The sequence below is a fragment of the Trachypithecus francoisi genome, unplaced genomic scaffold, assembly GCF_009764315.1.
Source record: "Trachypithecus francoisi isolate TF-2019V2 unplaced genomic scaffold, Tfra_2.0 Lachesis_group14, whole genome shotgun sequence".
Taxonomy (NCBI): Eukaryota; Metazoa; Chordata; class Mammalia; order Primates; family Cercopithecidae; genus Trachypithecus; species Trachypithecus francoisi.
Window position 1 is genome coordinate 47,152,065 of NW_022681459.1, and position 20,511 is coordinate 47,172,575.

Sequence of the window (20,511 nt, forward strand, 5' to 3'; positions counted from 1 at the left end):
TCCCACCTCAGCCTCCCAAAGTGCTGAGATTACAGGCCTAAGCCACTACATCCAGCCTACAGTTTGTTTTCAAGTACACAGAGTAAAACCAAGCAGGTGACAAAGTGTTACCTGTATACAACCAGCAAATTAGGTGTGTACCTAATTAATACATGCAAATAACATATAATTAACATATTCATTGCTTATATGACAACATCTGCTTCTAAAATACCTGGTCTCCTATTCAACTGAAATTCTCTTACAATTCTGTTTATAACACAAATGTATTTTTTTCAGTCCAATATACTTAGAAATTGTCACAAATTGTATTCATGGGATCTAAATGAAGTTTCAAACTCCTAAAACTATCACTCAATACAAAATACATAATTTAAAATTTTTATATTACAAATGCACATACACAGAGAGTGAGAAAGCACCTTTCATGTTTACAAGATATATTTACTTATCTTATTATTATAATGACTCTTTGAGGTAATTTAAGATAGGCAACACCATTCAGTGTTTTTATTAAAAAACAATCCATAAACAGAAGGAATAATCAAATTATTACAGACTACTCAGGCTTCTATTAAAGTATCAGCAGCTGCCAAAACTCAGACCCCAGTAAGATAATAACCTATAAATGTACTTTCATTACTAATTCATAGGATCACTTCCCTTCACTGGACTCAGTCACTGTTTCAATCTTTAATGTGTTTACAAATGTTTTTCATTACGTTTTTCATTTCACTTTTTAGGTGGTTTCTATATTCCAAGAGGCAACAGTATATTCCAACTAAAAATAACTACAGTTTACATCACTACAGAAATGCTATATTAAAACTAAACTAAAAATATACATATTTGTATGTTTTTATATACAAAAAGGCCAAATAACTGTAAACTTAACTAAGAGACACAAAAATGTCTTAGTTATTGATTTCACATATTGTAAGAAAAAAAATCTTTAGTATTAATGAATTCTGATAACTTCTTGCATATTTGAAGCAAAACATTACTTACTTGAGAGGGCAACTGATTTTCCTGTCTGCCAAGTAAAACCACTGAAAAGTATGATTTATCTACCGCTAGGGAGGTAGGTAAAGTTCAGTGTTAAATGCAAGCTTTGGTCTCATGTTCACGCAGGAGCTCAAGGAGAATGTGCATGTTTTGTTTTTTTAGAACACTTACAAATTAGGTAAGAAAAGGTAAGACTGGATGATGCCTCCCACAATCTTGGTTTCCTTTCTTCAGGAAAAGATTTTAAAAAGTGATATAGGAGAGAAGGGTCAAAGGTCATCTTTGGTCTTCCCTTATGCCCTTCCAGAGTCCCTAATCCAACTTTATAAGATTTTACCTGTTAAAAGCTTAGGGTTGTATCCCTCTAAAGACAGCATAAAGAGTACAGCTCTGACAACCCCCTGCTCCAAACTCATAGAGTGGGGCTCTCCCAACATTTATCCGTGCAATACTCATTACATGTACAAATGGCTATTGAATAAAAATGAGTTGTTTATACTTTTGTAAGAGATATGTCACTATGGAGTTCAAGCTGATGATAAAACCTGATTGTGAGTTATGGAAATAGAATAAAGATAATCCAGTACAGTAATTGGCAAAGAGTTAAGCACCCAATAAAATTAGCTATTTTTGTTATTATTTAATGGGAAAAGAATCTTAATATGAACACATAATTATAGACTAACAGAATACAATGGAGTCCAATATTTTAAATATTTTAGCATTCAATATAATATTATTCCATTTCTATAACTGTCTCATTCATTCTTTCTCTTGTTCCATAAAAGACTATGAGCAATCAAGAAACTATATAATTGAGACTTCTCATTGCTGTAAGGCTCCCAGACAAAATCTAAACCACCTGACTAAAATAAATTGGTATTACCAAGTTCTGAGCGAGACAACAGCCACCCACAGGCTTGCTAGCCTTCTCCAAAGCAAAGGTCAGGATGTGTTGAGATTCACAGCTGTTTATCCAAGCTTCAGGGAAATTGTCATGACCTGCCAATAGCGTATCTGCTTCTCCTTCTATGGGTTCCAGCTACTAATATTTATCTTATTATCACAGGTCTCACAGAAAACCACTTCATCTGGGAGAAGTACTAATTTATATATAGAAAGGCAGAATAGGTGCAGCATGCCAAAGTTGGGATCCCCAGGGCAATGGTGAATACTTGGTGCCCAGTCAACATCAGATCATATACACACTTACTTCATGAACCCACCAACATACACCACATGCTGGTCATCGGTTTGGCAGCAGATGGAGAAGAAAGGGCAACATGGACAAACTGTTGAGAACACCTATACCCTAAGTACAATGATTTTAGGCTGAAGCTTTAGCCAAGAAGAAGAGAAACATATAGGGAGCTAGTAAATAAACTCGACTAAAGTGGGATGCCTAGATTTTCAAGTGTTCCATTCATTATTTTCTTGTTGGTCACCACAAATATACCACAGTGATTATTCCATGCATACTACTAGATGACTTCACAAATCATATAAAGACAACTGGATTACACGAATAAGTTTCTATTACTTCTTTCTCTCAATTAACATTCCCTAAAAATCAACAGTGCCAGGCATCACGACACATAACACAAATAAAAAATATATATATATGAGACTAGAACACCCCAAGATGCTCACAGTTGAGAGGGAAAAAATATAAAAAGCTCTAAGTGTCTTGACTGCTGACTGCAGTAAATGCTAACTGAAAGTAACTAATGTTGTAATATTTCAGAGGTAACAAAAATGTAATTAATGACCAAAGAATTTATGCCCTATTGTTAAAATTGTTAGTATTATTAGCATTTGCTTTTTACTAAATGGCATTTCTCTCACTCCAGAGGGTTAAAATAAAAACACTGAAAGACTAAATAAGTGAAACAGTAAACAATTCACTCTGCAAGTACCTCTGGAAGCAAGGAAAGACCTTTAGTCTTTACTTTCAACACATCATTCCTGGTTTAGAATTCCAAAATGTCACTGAACCAAACAATAACCTAATACCTTACTCTCCTTTGGCCTAAATGAGTAATGAGGTAAACTACTATGTTCACAGTTACATGTGTATAACAACATATGTAATAAATATATGTAATATGTAATGATATATAGAATAGTGTATACTCATATGTACAATGCATAACCTAGTACTTATTTCAAGTATTTGCAAATAATCTGCCTTTGATTTTATCTGTATTTTCAAATGTTATACTTTAATATTCTTTTTTTTTTCTTTTTTGAGACAGTCTTGCTGTCACTCAGACTGTAGTGAAGTGGTACAGTCGCACCTCACTGCAACCTCCACCTCCCCAGTTCAAGCGATTCTCCTGCCTCAGCCTCCCAGGTAGCTGGAAGTACAGGTGCGCATCACCACTCCTGGCTAATTTTTGTATTTTTAGTGGATGTGGGGTTTCACCATGTTGGCTAGGCTGGTCTCGAACTCCTTACCTCGAATGATCCACCCATGTCAGCTTCCCAAAGTGCTAGATTACAGGTGTGAGCCACCGCGCCCAGCCTACTTTAATATCCTTAGTCCGTATTTCACATTTGGAATTTGAACCTTTAAAATCTCCTGAAGAATATTTCTAATTATAACATTGTTTTATATCTTCCATATGCTTTATATATGCTTTCCATATAATCACCAACTTTGTTCAACTACACTTGTAAATCACATGATTTTCTAGTAAATTTTCCCTTATTTTATTTTAAAGATGATTAGAAATGGGGAAAATAGAAATGCTGATGCTAGTTTTTAAAAAGCAGCACCACTGACTTATAATTTTTTTTTCTTTTTTATTATACTTTAACTTCTAGGGTACATGTGCACAACGTGCAGGTTTGTTACATATGTAGACATGTGCCATGTTGGTGTGCTGCACCCATTAACTCACACTGACTTATAAGTTAACACAACTGGGTCAAAAGCAAAAATGATTATAAGAGGCCAAAACTAAAAGAACTTTAATATCATTGTATGTATACAAAACAATTTTGTTCAATTGTGATGGAAAAGAATAAACTTAGAGAATATATAAAACTTGGTTTTAAAAGAAAAAATGATTTTTGAAAACTTTATATTTTTAATTTTTGCAGGTACACAGTAGGTGTATATATTTATGAGATACATAAGATGGTTTAATACAAGCATATGATGCATAATAATCACATCAGAGTAAATGGGGTATCCATCACCACAAGCATTTGTCCTTTCTCTGTGTTGCAAACAATCCAATTATACTCTTTTAGTTATTTTTAAATGTACAATAAATTATTGTAGACTATGGTTATCCTGTTATGCTACCAAATACTAGATCTTATTCATTCTATCTAACTATATTTTTGTACTCATTAACCATACCACCTTGCTCGCCCCCACATACACTACCCTTTCCCAGGCTCTGCAACCATCATTCTACTCTATCTCTGTAAGTAGTACTGCTAAATGACCCCAATTAAAAGACACAGACTGGCAAATTGGATAAAGAGTCAAGACCATCAGTGTGCTGTATTCAGGAGACCCATCTCACGTGCAAAGACATACACAGGCTCAAAATAAAGGGATGGAGGAAGATCTGTCAAGCAAACAGAAAGCAAAAAAAAGCAAGGGTTACAATCCTGGTCTCTGATAAAACAGACTTTAAACCAACAAAGATCAAAAGAGACAAATAAGGTCACTACATAATGGTAAAGGGATCAATTCAACAAGAAGAGCTATCCTAAATATATATACAACCAATATAAGAGCACCCAGATTCATAAAGCAAGTCCTTAGAGGCCTACAAAGAGACTCAGACTCCCACACAACAATAATGGGAGACTTTAACACCCCACTGTCAATATTAGATCAACGAGACAGAAAATTAACAATGATATCCAGGACTTGAACTCACCAAGTGGACCTAACAGACATCTACAGAACTCTCCACCCAAATCAACAGAATATACATTCTTCTCAGCACCACATCATACTTATTCTAAAATTGACCACATAATTGGAAGTAAAACACTCCTCAGCAAATGTAGAAGAACAGAAATCACAACAAACTGTCTCTCACACTACAGTGCAATCAAATTAGAACCCAGGATTAAGAATCTCACTCAAAACCACACAGCTACATGGAAACTGAACAACCTGCTCCTGAATGACTACTGGGTACATAACGAAATGAAGGCAGAAATAAAGATGTTCTTTGAAACCAATGAGAACAAAGACACAACGTACCAGAAATCTCTGGGAAACATTTAAAGTAGTGTGTAGAGGGCAATTTGTAGCACTAAATACCCACAAAAGAAAGCATGAGAGATCTAAAATTGAAATGCTAACATCACAATGAAAAGAACTAGAGAAGCAAGAGCAAACAAATTCAAAAGCTAGCAGAAGGCAGGAAATAACTAAGATCAGAGCAGAACTGAAGGAGACAGAGACACAAAAAAACCCTTCAAAAAAAAATCAATGAATCCAGGATCTGGTTTTTTGAAAAGATCAACAAAATAGACAGACCACTAGCAAGACTAATAAAGAAGAAAAGAGAGAAGAATCACATAGATGCAATAAAAAATGATAAAGGGGATATCATCACTGATCCCACAGAAATACAAACTACCATCAGAGAATACTATAAACACCTCTACACAAATAAACTAGAAAATCTAGAAGACATGGATAAATCCCTGTACCCTACATACACTCTCCCAAGACTAAATCAGGAAGAAGTTGAATCTCTGAACAGACCAATAACAGGGTCTGAAATTGAAGCAATAACTAATAGCCTACCAAACAAAAAACTCCAGGACCAGACGGATTCACAATCGAATTCTACCAGAGATATAAAGAGGAGCTGGTACCATTCCTTCTGAAACTATTCCCATCAATAGAAAAAGGGGGAATCCTCCCTAACTCATTTTATGAGGCCAGCATCATCCTGATACCAAAGCCTGGTAGAGACACAACAAAAAAAAGAGAATTTCAGGCCAATATCCCTGATGAACATCGATGTGAAAATTCTCAATAAAATACTGGCAAACCGAATCCAGCAGCACATCAAAAAGTTTATCCACCACGATCAAGTGGGCTTCATCCCTGGGATGCAAGGCTGGTTCAACCTAGGCAAATCAATAAGTGTAATCCATCACATAAACAGAACCAATGACAACAACCACATGATTATCTCAATAGACACAGGAAAGGCCTTCGACAATATTCAACAGCCTTTCATGCTAAAACCTCTCAATAAACTAAAATGGAACATATCTCAGCATAATAAGAGCTGTTTATGACAAACCCACAGCCAATATCATACTGAATGGGCAAAAACTGGAAGCATTCCCTTTGAAAACTGGCACAAGACAGGGATGCCCTCTCTCACCACTCCTATTCAACATAGGACTGGAAGTTTTTGCCAGGGCAATCAGGCAAGAGAAACCAATAAAGCATATTCAAATAGGAAGAGAAGGAGTCTAACTGTCTCTGTTTGCAGATAACATTATATTTAGAAAACCACATCGTCTCAGCCCCAAACCTCCTTAAGCTGATAAGCAACTTCAGCAAAGTCTCAGAATACAAAACCAATGTGCAAAAATCACAAGCATTCCTATACACCAACAACAGACAGACAGAGAGCCAAATCATGAGCGAACTAACATTCACAATTGCTACTAAGAGAAGAAAATACCTAGGAATCCAACTTACAAGGGATGTGAAGGACCTCTTCAAGGAGAAGTACAAACCACTGCTCATGGAAATAAGAGAGGATACAAACAAATGGAAAAACATTCCATGTTCATGGATAGGAAGAATCAATATCACGAAAATGGCCTTACTACCCAAAGTAATTTATAGATTCAATGCTATCCCCATCAAGCTACCACTGACTTTCTTCACAGAATTGGAAAAAACTACTTTAAACTTCATGTGGAACCAAGAAAGAGCCCACATAACCAAGACAATCCTGGGCAAGAAGAACAAAGCTGGAGGCATCACGCTACCTCTACTACAAGCTACATTAACCAAAACAGCATAGTACTGGTACCAAAAGAGATATATAGACCAATGGAACAAAATGGAGGCCTCAGAAATAACACCACACATCCACCATCATCCGATCTTTGACAAACCTGACACACACAAGCAATGGGGAAATCACCCACCTTCTGCATTGGTCTCGCTGGGAGCTGCAGACTGGAGTTGCTCCTATTCGGCCATCTTGCCAGCCACCCTCCCTATTTCTTTATACATTGTTCTCCTGGTTCTCTTTACCTCTTTGTTCATGATTTATTTTAGCTCTCTGAGCATATTTAGTACAACTGAATTAAAGTCTTTTCTCATAAATTCAATATATGTGCTTTCTATATGACAGTTTCTATGAATTACTTTTGTGAATAGGCCATACTTTCTTGCTTCTTGCATGCTTTGTAATACTTTTGTTGTAAACAAAATACGTTTAGAACATTTTAAGTTTTCTAAACATTAAAAATATATGTGAAACTCTGAAAATGAGATTATTCCCTTTAGGGATTTTTGTTTGCTTACTTCGCTTTCTGTGATTTTTTTGCTTACTATGGGTTGTAGCTGTTTGTTGATTTGATAGAAGTTTTCTTGAATAGCGGGAAAAAATGAGATAGAGAGAATCAGAATAGGGAAAAAAAGAAGAATCAGAGCCAGAGCAGGGTGCCTTGTGCCATGCCTGCAATCCCAGCAACTCCAGAAGCTGAGACAGGTGGACCACTTAAGGCCAAGAGTTTAAGACCAGCCTGGGCAATATAGCAATTCCTCATCTCTACCAAAATTTAAAATATTAGCCAGATGTAGTGGCATGTACCTATAGTCCTAGCTACTTGGGAAGCTACAGTGGGAGAATTGCTTGAGCCTAAGAGTTCAAAGCTGTAGTGAGCTATGATGGTTCCACTGCATTCCAGCCTGGGTAACAGAGTGAGACCTTATCTCTAAAAAAAAGAAAAAAATTCTCCAAGTTTGTACAGATTGGCTGTGTACTGGGGACTATCTGTAGTCTTTTGTATAGGTCACTGGGGATTGTTTTTTGTATTACAGTGTTTTTGAGGAATATCTGCTGCTTTTCTTCCCTGAGGGAATTTTGAGTTAGGTGAAAGAAAGGCAGATACCTTGCATTAATAATATAGGTAGCCCCCAGACAGGTTAGATCAGACGAACACAATTATTTGAAGATAAGGTTTGCTCTGCTCCCTAGAGAACCAGGGACCTAGTTCTCACTATGGGAATGCGAACTGTCAAGTTTAAGACTGTCAACAAGCCAGGGAGGAGGATGGGGCAAGGTGAAGCTAAAATGTCAAAGACTTGTATGCCATTTTGAAGTTGCTTTCTTCTGGATTTGGATTTTTTTTTTTGAACTGGTGTAAACCTGTGACTGTGTTCCAGAGTTCTGACAAAGTTGGTATTGACAATTTTTCTTTAGTTTTTGATATTGCTTCAGAGGGACAGGCCCTTGGAGCTATGATATCTACTTATCCATATTTGCTTAGATTCCTCCTTGTTATCATGTTTAAGAACTTTTTATCTAATCCTTGGCTACAAACATTTTCTTCTAAAATTCTTATAGTTTTACTTGTTCACATTTAGATTTGTGGTCCAGTTTGAGTTAATTCTTATATAAGGTGCAAAATAGTGTTTTAGATTCATTTTTATTTATATGAATGTCCAATTGTTCAAATGCCATTTATTGAAAAGAGTAAGTTCCTTTTTTAATTCCTTTTCCACCTTTGTAAAAAAATCAATTGTTCATAGTTGTGTGGGTCTATTTCTGGACTCTCTATTCTGTTCTATTGATATGTGTCTACCCCTTCACAATATTACTGTTACAGTCTCACCAATGCACCACAATGTAACAGTCTCAGTTGTGAGGTATTACCCAGAGTTCTTTGTCTCATGACCAAGAGAATTAAGGAGCATGGACACAAAGGATGAGGTTGGAGTGAAAGTTTAATAAGCAAAAGAAGAAACTCTCAGCTGTGGTGAAGGGATCTAGAAGAGGGTTGCTGTTGTTACAGTTAAATGCAAAGACTTTTGTAAGAAACTGATGAGGGCTGGGTGTCTCATTTGCATAAGGCACAAAGTTCTGGTAGTTCCACCCCATCCTTTTTTTTTTTTTTTTGAGACGGAGTCTCGCTCTGTCGCCCAGGCTGGAGTGCAGTGACCGATCTCAGCTCACTGCAAGCTCCGCCTCCCGGGTTTACGCCATTCTCCTGCCTCAGCCTCCCGAGTAGCTGGGACTACAGGCGCCCACCACCTCGCCCGGCTAGTTTTTTTTTTTTTTTTTTGTATTTTTTAGTAGAGACGGGGTTTCACCATGTTAGCCAGTATGGTCTTGATCTCCTGACCTCGTGATCCGCCCGTCTCGGCCTCCCAAAGTGCTGGGATTACAGGCTTGAGTCACCGCGCCTGGCCCACCCCATCCTTTTAACGCGCACGCGGGCCCTAAGCTTGAGTTACTCCCTATTGCTTTATTCCGCTTACTGCACATGTGTCAGGGGATGGAATTTTCCATTGCAGGTATATTTGGGCAAGTCATCTATGTAGCCTTTCTTATCTGTGTGGTTGTGGGCATCTTAGGCAAGCCCCATTGTGCAAGTTCCCTTATCTGTGCCTGCAGGCTGTTCTTTTGCTTGAAAGAATTCAACAGAGGACCCACCCTAACTGCCTGCCTGACCTGTTTCTTCCTTTCTCCTGTCTCATTACATTGTGTCGATTATTGTAATTTTTTAGGAAGTTTTAAAATTGGGTTCTATGATGCACCCAACTTTTTCTTTTCAAAATTGCTTTGGTTATTTTAGTTTCTTTGCTTTTCCATATAAATCTTTGTAGACTCAGATGTCTATACGTACAAAAAATCTTGTTTGATTTTCATTGGTATTATGTTAAATCTATTTGTATTGGTTCAATTTTGGGAGAACTGGCATCATAACTATATTTAGTCTTTCAGTTCATAAACAGGCTATGTTTCCCCATTTATGTCTTCATTTTGATTTATTTCATGAGCATTTTTTTAGTTTTCATTGTAAATATCTTACACATATTTTGTCACACTTACATCTAAATAATTCATTTTTTGGAGCTATTGTTTTTGAAAGTTTTTTCAGTTGTTCCTTGCCAGTATGAAATATTATTGAATTTTGTGTGCTATTTATGATTATTAATTTTTTTTTGAAACAAGTTCTCACTCTGTTACTCAGGCTGGAATGCAGTGGTATGATCATGGCTCACTGCAGCCTTGAACCCCTGAGTGCAAGTGATCCTCCCACTTAAGCCTCCTGCATAGTTGGGGCTACAGGTATGCACTGCCATGCCTGGCTAACTTAAATTTTTTTTTTTTTTTTTAGAGAGAGGATCTCACTATGTCATCCAGGTGGGTCTCGAACTCCTGGGCTCAAGTGATCCTCCTGCCTTGGCCTCCTAAAGTGCTGGGATTATAGGCATGAGCCACTGCGCCCTGTCTGTTACTATACTTTTATGTTTTAAAACATTTATTTATTCATTTTAATATCTTTTATTTCTTTTCTCAGTGTTTCTGTCTTTCCATTTGTTGTAAGAGTTGCCTTTACTTATTAGAGAATGATTGTAATAGTTACTACTAAAATCTTTGTGTGATAATTTTAACCTTTATGTCATCTTAGAATTGGTGTCTATTGATTGATTTTCTTGTGAGTGGAGATTTCCCTGGTCTTTCACAGGCCAAGTAACTTTGGTTTATATTCTGGATATTTTGTTATTATCTTATGAATCTTTATATCCTGTTTATATTTTAAGAAGAATGTAGTTATTGTTTTGTTTGTTTTAACAAACAATTTACCTGGTTAGATTCAGGCTATAAGTTTCAATACACATTTTATAGACTTTATTCCCAATGTCAGTTAACTTTTCACAGCTTTTGTTGTTCTATTAGGACCTGTCCTTCATATGTACCACTGAGTGTTCTGAGAACTGGATAGTGGCCTATCCTATACTTTTCACAGCCTTTGGCATGCTATTTAGGGTAAGAACCATACACACCATATAATGGGATTGCTCTCATGAGCTCACTTCTGTATCTGATATCTTCAACACTTTCCAGCTCTCTGACTGTCTTCCTTCCTATCTCCGGCCAAAAGGTAGAACTTTAGTTTCCCTGTGTTGCCATACATATCCTGTAATTATGTCTACATAAAGTATCAAGCAGTGAAAATGCAGAGAGAGGAAAAAAGTACTGTTAACTCAATTTGTACCCTCAAGACCACAGCTCCTATAGTCAGAGAGAAGGGTTTCCTTCCTCAGAATTTAGATGCCTGCCCATTATACACCGCTTTTGCTTGTCGTTTTGGGGTCTTGCTCTGTCACCCAGGCTGGAGTGCAGTGGTGTGATCATGGTTCACTGCATCCTTGACATCCTGGGCTCAAGTGATTCTCCCACCTCAACCTCCCAAGTAGCTGGGGGTACAGGTGTGTGCCACCACACCCAGCTAATTATTTTTTTTTTTAAGAGATGAGAGTCTTACTATGTTGTCCAGGCTAGTCTCAAACTCCTGGACTTAAGTGATCCTCCTGCCTCGGCCTCCCACAGTGCTGAGATAACAGGCAGTAGTCACTGCCCCTGGCCCCCTCCACTGCTTTCATCCCCATCACTGCTGGCTTGCCTGGAGTGTGGACTGTGAGAGAATGTTACAGATTTTCTTTATTCTTTCTGACCTTAAGAGTTCCCTTTTCTGCTTCTCTAACCAAAGAGAAGGCTTTCTTGGCGCACTTTCTGTTTGCACCCAATAAGTGCATCCTGATTTGAAGCTGCCTTTGAATCCAAGCTGGTAACACGAGATGGGAAAGAAAAACCAAAACAAATCAGGAAACCCACTGCTGGTTTGTTACTGCTTTGAATTCTGTTCTCCTCCCTTGAGTCACCTGCTACCATTTACTCTTCAGAGTCTTCAGAGAGCTATACTATGAAGTCTTTTCAGGGTATAGTTATGTTCAATGGAAAAGATTAAATGAAGTGTACTTGTTCCATCTTGCTTAGAACTGAAACCTTTTGAAAAGATATAAAACATGTTGTATTTTTATACAAGTAAGTATTGAGAGGCAGTCGTTTTTCTTTTCTTGTTTTTTTCATTTTGATACATGGTACCCTACACTCATGTCAATGTAGAAAGATCATATAACATGGGACAGAGAAAAAATAGGCTGGGAAGTGTAGTCTTCTTTTTTGGACAGAGTCTCACTCCTTTACCCAGGCTGGAGTGCAGAGGTGTGATCATGGCTTATGGAAACCTTGACCTCCTGGGCTCAAATTATCTTCCTGTCTTAGCCTCGCAAGTAGTTAGGACTACAGGTGTGTGCCACCATGCCTGGCTAATTTTTAATTAAAAAATTTTTTTTTGTAGAGAAAGGATCTTGCCACATTGTCCAAGCTGGTTTTGAACTCCTGGACTCAAGTGATCCTCCCACCTCGACCTCCCAAAGTGCTGCAATTACAGATGTGAGCCACCACTCATGGCTTGTAAATTTATTCTGTAGAAAAATGTGTGAAATATTTATGCAAGTGTTTTTTAGGCATATATTTTTGCCTTTCTGCCCTGTTCTCATCACTTACTCATGTCACCCTGTTCAGGTCCCTTCCCCAGATGCATGTTCTTTTCTGGAGACTCTTACTACTCACCAGCAATTGAAGCAACTGATGAAAGTATTAGTTGTCAGTAAGCCAGCAATATTTCTTGAACTGTGCTTTCCCAAACACCTAAAGTCAGAACAGAGGGACTATTCCAAGAATTGGGGCTATAGGAGGAGTAGAGATAGGCATTTCTTTGTATTTCCTCTTTTAAAAAATTGTGTGAACTCTTCATTTTATTCTATAATTTTTATATTAAGATAATCCTCTATAGATTATAACAAATAATATAACACTGTGGTGTGGGATGTCAATAATGGGGAGATTATACATGTATGAGGACAGGGGTATACAGAATCTCTGCACTGTCTGCTCAATTTTGCTGTGAACCAAAAACTGCTCTAAAAATAAAGCTTATTAATTTAAAAAATTCTCTTCTCAAAACTTCAAATAACTTTGACATTTCATGAGATGTGTCATGTTAGCATATTACTTTGCTCTTCTTTCTGGTATAATGCTAGAGAATTCCATTTGAATAATTTGAAGGGAAAAGAAAGAGTTGATAGCCAGAAAGATCAAAAGAGTAAGTCATTAATGGTAGAATTTCATCTGCCTGAAGAAGCCTTATGGAGAGTGCCCATATCTCAGTGTATATCTACTTATAGTAATAATTTTTCATAGACTGCTTTCTGGAAGGAGTGAATTGCCATTAATCTGACATGGTTTGGGTGTAGTTACATTACAGTAGGCAAGATGCCATGTGTTTTTTCAATAGTTGGTGAGAATTTTGGCTGCTTTAATTCCCATATTTTTAGCTTCACTGTTTTTTTCCTAATCCACCGTTCTCTCTGCTACTACTATTTTTTTCCATTCTGCTTCTGGTCTTACCATATTCCTCAGGACCAGGACCAGGCTATGTGTATAAAAGCACACATTCTCTGTGTTCTAGAGTTGGGAGAGGATTGGTAGGGCAGGGGCACAGAACTCATGCCAAAGCCAGATGATTTCTTGGAGAATGTTCAGGTAATTCTCTAGTTTTTTTTGTTTTGTTTTTTTTTTTTAGCATGACTTTACACATTTCCTATACTGCACCCATAGAAGGAAGGCCCAAAATATGGAAAGTTCAGAACCGCTGCTCTAGGGGACTGCAAACTTCTTTCACTGTTTATGTTTAAAGTTTTGAAAACTCCAGTAATGCTATACACATTTTATAATCTGACATAAATTGTACTTCGGGATTCCCTCCATTGCTAGAAAATGACACCTTCTTAGTTATTTAATTTCTGGTTGGCATTTTGTCTTTTCTTTGACTTCTTATCAAATTTCTAATTCTTTTTTAAAATATGATTTTCTCATAAACCTGTCACCTTAATAACACTTTTGATACATTAATTTAACATTAATTTTGGGAAAAGAAGTAGCTGATACATGAAACAACCAGAATTGAGAGCAGATTTCCTTTAGAAATTGATTCTAAATGTAGCGAAAGTCAACGTTAGAGAGAGAAACAATTCACAGCTGCAGATTTGGTTAGAACATTTATGTTTAGGACATTTGGGTCTCTGATTCTGGGTTCCAAACTAAATAATGGTGTTTTCTAAAATAGCTCCCAATCCTTTTGCATGTGCTTTCAGTATACAATATGACAGACTAGTGAAAAATACAAGTGTAGTTTTCTGGAGAAGTAGGAATATTTCCTCCCAGCTGATCAGGTAAAACACATTGTGACATGAAGAATGTGTTCTTTGCTGATTCTCAATGTTTTTATTTTTATTTTTAATATAAAGTGTCAACAAATAGAAGCAAGAGAAAATTCACTTTAAAATATCAGAAGATAAAAGAAATATAGCAAATTACACTGCTGTTAAAAAATCCATTTTAGCCACCAAACAAACAGGCATTGGCTGAGAAGCTTGCTGATGGCTTCTTTTGTTTCTCTTTGATTTAAAACCTCATGCCTGTAATCTAATTAACATCGAACTGAGTTGCAAGTATAGTGGCCTGTTTGGTTCAATAATAATACATTTATATGAAAGGTTAATGAAATGAATTTTTCCTCCATCCAATTCATTAGAAATTGTTTTACAATCAACGGTTACTAATGGAATAGATATTAAATATTCACGTTCATAAATTTTCTGTGTCATTTCTGATTTTCCTTCATTTCTGTCTCCATATGTTGAATTTTACAAGTATAAGAATTTCAAGACAAAGAGCTGATTTAGAGGTTAATTGCACACCATTAATTCTTTTATCAAGGAGGCAGTGTGGAAAGTGGAGAGAGAGTATGACAGTAGGTTTGTCTCACTTTGTAGCTCTATGATTTGGGGCAAGTTTTGTAACCACCTCTTTTGTGAAATAGTCATCATAAGAACTTTTTGCAGGGTATTGTGAGGGTTAGTGATAAACTATGGAAAGCACCCAGCACAGTGTCTAGTAGAGACTAGCTCTCCCATAAATGACAACTTAGAAAAAGTTTTGGAAAATAAAATACCCACATATATGCAGCAAAACTTAGGATAATTTATAGTGGCAGGAATGATATGACAATACTGAACTCTTTAATTCTAAAATAGGTATCAGGCTTGGGCCTTGGAAACCCTGTAATAATTATTTTTGAGATGGTGTCTCACTCTGTCACCCAGGCTGGAGTGGCATGATCTTGGCTCACTGCCACCTCTGCCTCCCAGGTCCAAGCAATTCTCCTGCCTCAGCCTCCTGAATAGCTGGGACTACAGGTGCCCGCCACCATGCCCGGCTAATTTTTGTATTTTTAGTAGAGACGGGGTTTCACAATATTGGCCAGGCTGGTCTCGAACTCATGACCTTGTGATCCGCCTGCCTTGGCCTCCCCAGGTGCTGGGATTACAGGCGTGAGCTACCGCGCCTGGCCAATAATTCTAATAATCAGTGTATCAGGATAAGTCTCTGATAGGAAGGAGTGTTTCGTGTGCCTTTAGACAGATTTTTGGATTTCTGTTTTCTGGCACCTGTTTTTTTCTTTTCCATTCAAGTCAAAGGACATTATTTAACCTGCATTTAATGTCTTTTCCAAATAATAAACTTACTAGATAACTGCAGCCTGCCCAGTCAACTGCCAAAGTATAAACATTAAAACAAATTTTTTGACTGAAAAGTTTCCCTGAAACATATTATCTATTATATAGGCTTTTGAAACAGAAGATAACAAACATAAGTTTACTTCCTCAATGACTCAGGGAGATCATTATGATCATTAATGCTTATTTTGTGCCTAAATTTTGTCACCCCCTTACCTACTTTACAAAAGGTGACTTATAATATGTGAGCTGGTAAAGCAGATGAGCCACCTCAATAAATAACAAATGCCAAATAGAGCGTAACCATGAGAGAATCACTTCTCTTCGATATTAAAAAGTGCCTCATCCATTAGCCCTATTCTGGCACTGAAAATACTGAACAGGAGCATTTCCTAGGCACATTAGTTATGCTTTTGCTAATATAACAAATGATCACAAATTTAGTAGCTTAAGCAACACGTATTTATTCTCTCACAGTTCTGGAGCTGTTCAAACGCCCAACATGAGTCTTATAGGGCTCTACATCAAGGCATCCATAGGGCTGTTTCCTTCTGGATCCTCCAGAGAAGAATCTGTTTCTTGTTTCTTCCAGCTTTAGAAGCTACCTGCATTCCTTGGCTCATGACCGCTTCCTCCCATCACTTCAAAGTCATGCTTCAGTCTTCAACATTTCCTACTGCCCTCTCTTAAAAGGACCTATCTGATTACATTGGGCCCACCCACATAGGCCCCCAACTTGAGATTCTTAATCACATTGACTAAGTCATTTATCATGTAAGGTAACACTTCTTACAGGTTTCAGGGATTAGGGTGTGGGCATTTTTTGGGTGCCTTTATTCAGTCTACCACACTGGGCAACCTCAGGCTAGTCACTTAACTTTTGCAAGCCTAGCATAAATACTTAACTCTTCAATGCCCAGACACTGATGAAGATCTACAAGCATCAAGACCATCCAGGAAAGTATGACCTCACCAAATGAACTAAACAAGGCACTAAGGGACCAATCCTGGAGAGATAGAGATATATGACCTTTCAGAAAGAGAATTCAAAATATTACAGCTGTTTCTAAGAATCTCAATGAAATTCAAGATAACACAGAAAAACAATTCAGAATCCTATCAGATAAATTTAATAAAGAGATTGAAATAATTAAAAAGAAGCAGAAATTCTGGAGTTGAAAAATGTAATTGATATATGAAAGAAGGCATTACAGTCTCCTAACAGCAGAATTGATCAAGCAGAGGAAGGAATTATTAAGCTTGAAGACAGGCTATTAGAACATACACAGAGGCCAGGTGCGGTGGCTCAAGCCTGTAATCCCAGCACTTTGGGAGGCCGAGACGGGCGGATCACAAGGTCAGGAGATCAAGACCACCCTGGCTAGCATGGTAAATCCCGTCTCTACTAAAAAATACAAAAAACTAGCTGGGCGAGGTGGCGGGCACCTGTAGTCCCAGCTACTTGGGAGGCTGAGGCAGGAGAATGGCATCAACCCGGGAGGCGGAGCTTGCAGTGAGCTGAGATCAGGCCACTGCACTCCAGCCCGGGCGACAGAGGGAGACTCCATCTCAAAAAAAAAAAAGAACATACACAGAGAGATGAAAGAACAAAGAATAGAAAACAATGAAGTGGGCTTACAGGATCTAGAAAACAGTCCCAGAAGGGAAAATCTAAGAGTTGTTGGCCTTAAAGAGGACGTAGAGGGTGAGATCAGGGTGGAAATTTATTCAAAGGGATAATAACAGAACTTTGCAAACCTAGAGAAAGATATCAATATTCAAGAACAAGAGGGTTATAGAACACCAAGCAGATTTAACCCAAAGAGGACTACTGCATTTAATAATCGAACTACTAAAAATCAAGAATAAGAAAGGATCCTAAAAGCAGCAGGAGAAAATAAATAACATACAATGGAGCTCCAATACAGCTGGCAGCAGACTTCTCAGTGGAAACCTTACAGGCCAGGAGAAAGTGGCATGACATATTTAAAGAGCTGAAGGAAAAAACTTTTACGCTAGAATAGTGTATCTAGTGAAAATATCCTTCAGACATGAAGGAGATATAATGACCTTTCCAGACAAACAAAACCTGAGGGATTTCATCTACACCAGGCCTATTCTAAAAGAAATGCTGGCCGGGCGCGGTGGCTCAAGCCTGTAATCCCAGCACTTTGGGAGGCCGAGACGGGCGGATCACGAGGTCAGGAGATCGAGACCATCCTGGCGAACACAGTGAAACCCCGTCTCTACTAAAAATACAAAAAACTAGCCGGGCGAGGTGGCGGGCGCCTGTAGTCCCAGCTACTCGGGAGGCTGAGGCAGGAGAATGGCGTAAACCCGGGAGGCGGAGCTTGCAGTGAGCTGAGATCCGGCCACTGCACTCCAGCCTGGGCGACAGAGCAAGACTCCGTCTCAACAACAACAACAACAAAAAAAAGAAATGCTAAGGGGGTTCTTCAATCTGAAACAAAAGACATTGATGAGCAATAAAAAATCATCTGGGCTGAGTGGGGTGGCTCATGCCTATAGTCCCAGCCACTTGGGAGGCTGAGGCAGGTGGATCACTTGAGCTCAGGAGTTCAAGACCAGCCTAGGCAACATGGCAAAACCCTGTCTCTGCAAAAAATTCTACCAGAGGTACAAAGAGGAGCTGGTACCATTCCTTCTGAAACTATTCCAAACAAAGGAAAAAGAGGGACTCCTCCCTAACTCATTTTATGAAGCCAGCATCATCCCAATACCAAAACCTGGGAGAGACATACACACAAAAAAAGAAAATTTCAGGCCAATATCCCTGATGATCATCGATGCGAAAATCCTCAATAAAATACTGGCAAACTGAATCCAGCAGCACATCAAAAAGTTTATCCACCACGATCAAGTCGGCAACATACACAAATCAATAAACGTAATCCATCACATAACAGAACCGATGACAAAAACCACATGATTATCTTCAGTAGATGCAGAAAAGATCTTTGATAAAATTCAACATCCTTTCATGCTAAAAACACTCAATAAACTAGGTATTGATGGAACGTATCTAAAAATAATAAGAGCTATTTATGACAGACCTACAGCCAATATCATACTGAATGGGCAAAAGCTGGAAGCATTCCCTTTGAAAATCGGTACAAGACAAGGATGCCCTCTCTCACCACCTCATCTTCCTCATCTTTGGTCTGTGATGTTGGTGACCTTCGGATGAGGTTTCTGTGAGGACATCCTTTTTTGCTGATGTTGATTCTATTCCTTTCTGTTTGTTAGTTTTCATTCTAACAGTCAGGCCCCTCTGCTGCAGGTCAGCTGGAGTTTGCTAGAAGTCCACTCCAGACCCTGTTTGCCTGGGTATCACCAGCCGAGGCTGCAGAACAGCAAAGATTGCTGCCTGTTCCTTTCTCTGGAAGCTTCGTCCCAGAGGGGCACCCGCCAGATGCCAGCCAGAGCTCTCCCGTATGAGATGTCTGTCGACCGCTGCTGGGAGATGTCTCTCAGTCAGGAGGAATGGGGGTCAGGTATCCACTTGAGGCAGTCTGTCCCACAGCAGAGCTTGAGCGCTGTGCTGGGAGATCTGCTGCTCTCTTCAGAGTTGGCAGGCAGGAACATTTAAGTCTGCTGAAGCTGTGCCCACAGCTGCCCCTTCCCCAAGGTGGTCTGTCCCAGGGAGATGGGAGTTTTATCTATAAACCCCTGACTGCAGCTGCTGCCTTTCTTTCAGAGATGCTTTGCCCAGAGAGGAGAAATCTAGAGAGGCAGTCTGGCTACAACGGCTTTGCCAAGCTGCAGAGGGCTCCGTCCAGTCTGAACTTCCCAGTGGCTTTGTTTACACTGTGAGGGGAAAACCGCTTACTCAAGCCCTGTTAATGGCGAAGGCCTTTCCCCCGACCAAGCTTGAGCATCCCAGGTCGACTTCACACTGCTGTGCTGGTAGTGAGAATTTCAAGCCAGTGGATCTTAGCTTGCTGGACTCCGTAGGGGTGGGATCCGCTGAGCTAGACCACTTGGCTCCCCGGCTTCAACCCCCTTTCCAGGGGAGTGAATGGTTCTGTCTCACTGGCATTCCAGGCACCACTGGGGTATGAAAAAAATCTCCTGCAGCTAGCTTGGTGTCTGCTCAAACGGCCGCCCAGTTTTGTGCTTGAAACCCAGGGTCCTGGTTGTGTAGGTACCTGAGGGATCTCCCGGTCTGCAGGTTGTGAAGACTGTAGGAAAAGTGTAGTATCTGGGCCGGAGTGCACCATTCCTCACAGCACAGTCCCTCATGGCTTCCCTTGGCTAGGGGAGGGAGTTCCCTGACCCCTTGCACTTCCTGGGTGAGGTGACACCCCACCCCACTTTGGCTCACCCTCTGTGGGCTGCACCCACTGTCTAACCAGTCACAGTGAGATGAGCTGGTTACCTCAGTTCGAAATTCAGAAATCACTCACCTATTGAATAAATGGTGTTGGGAAAACTGGCTAGCCATATGCAGAAAACTGAAACTGGACCCCTTCCTTACACCTTATACAAAAATCAACTCAAGATGGATCAAAGACTTAAACATAAGACCTAGGACCATAAAAATCCTAGAAGAAAACCTGGGCAATACCATCCAGGACATAGGCATGGGCAAAGACTTCATGTCTAAAATACCAAAAGCAATGGCAACAAAAGCCAAAATAGACAAATGGGATCTAATTAAACTAAAGACCTTCTGCACAGCAAAAGAAACTATCATCAGAGTGAAGAGGCAACCTAAAGAATGGGAGAAAATTTTTGCAATCTATCCATCTGACAAAGGGCTAATATCCAGAATCTATAAGGAACTTAAACAAATTTACAAGAAAAAAAAA

The 20,511-nt window shown here is 38.9% G+C and overlaps 1 protein-coding gene across 3 annotated transcripts in view; it reads right to left on the reverse strand.

The window, feature by feature from the left end:
* Positions 1 to 20,511, reverse strand: part of TTC28 (tetratricopeptide repeat domain 28) — a 740,148-nt gene that overhangs the window by 337,137 nt on the left and 382,500 nt on the right. The gene's annotated exons all lie outside the window — the stretch shown is intronic.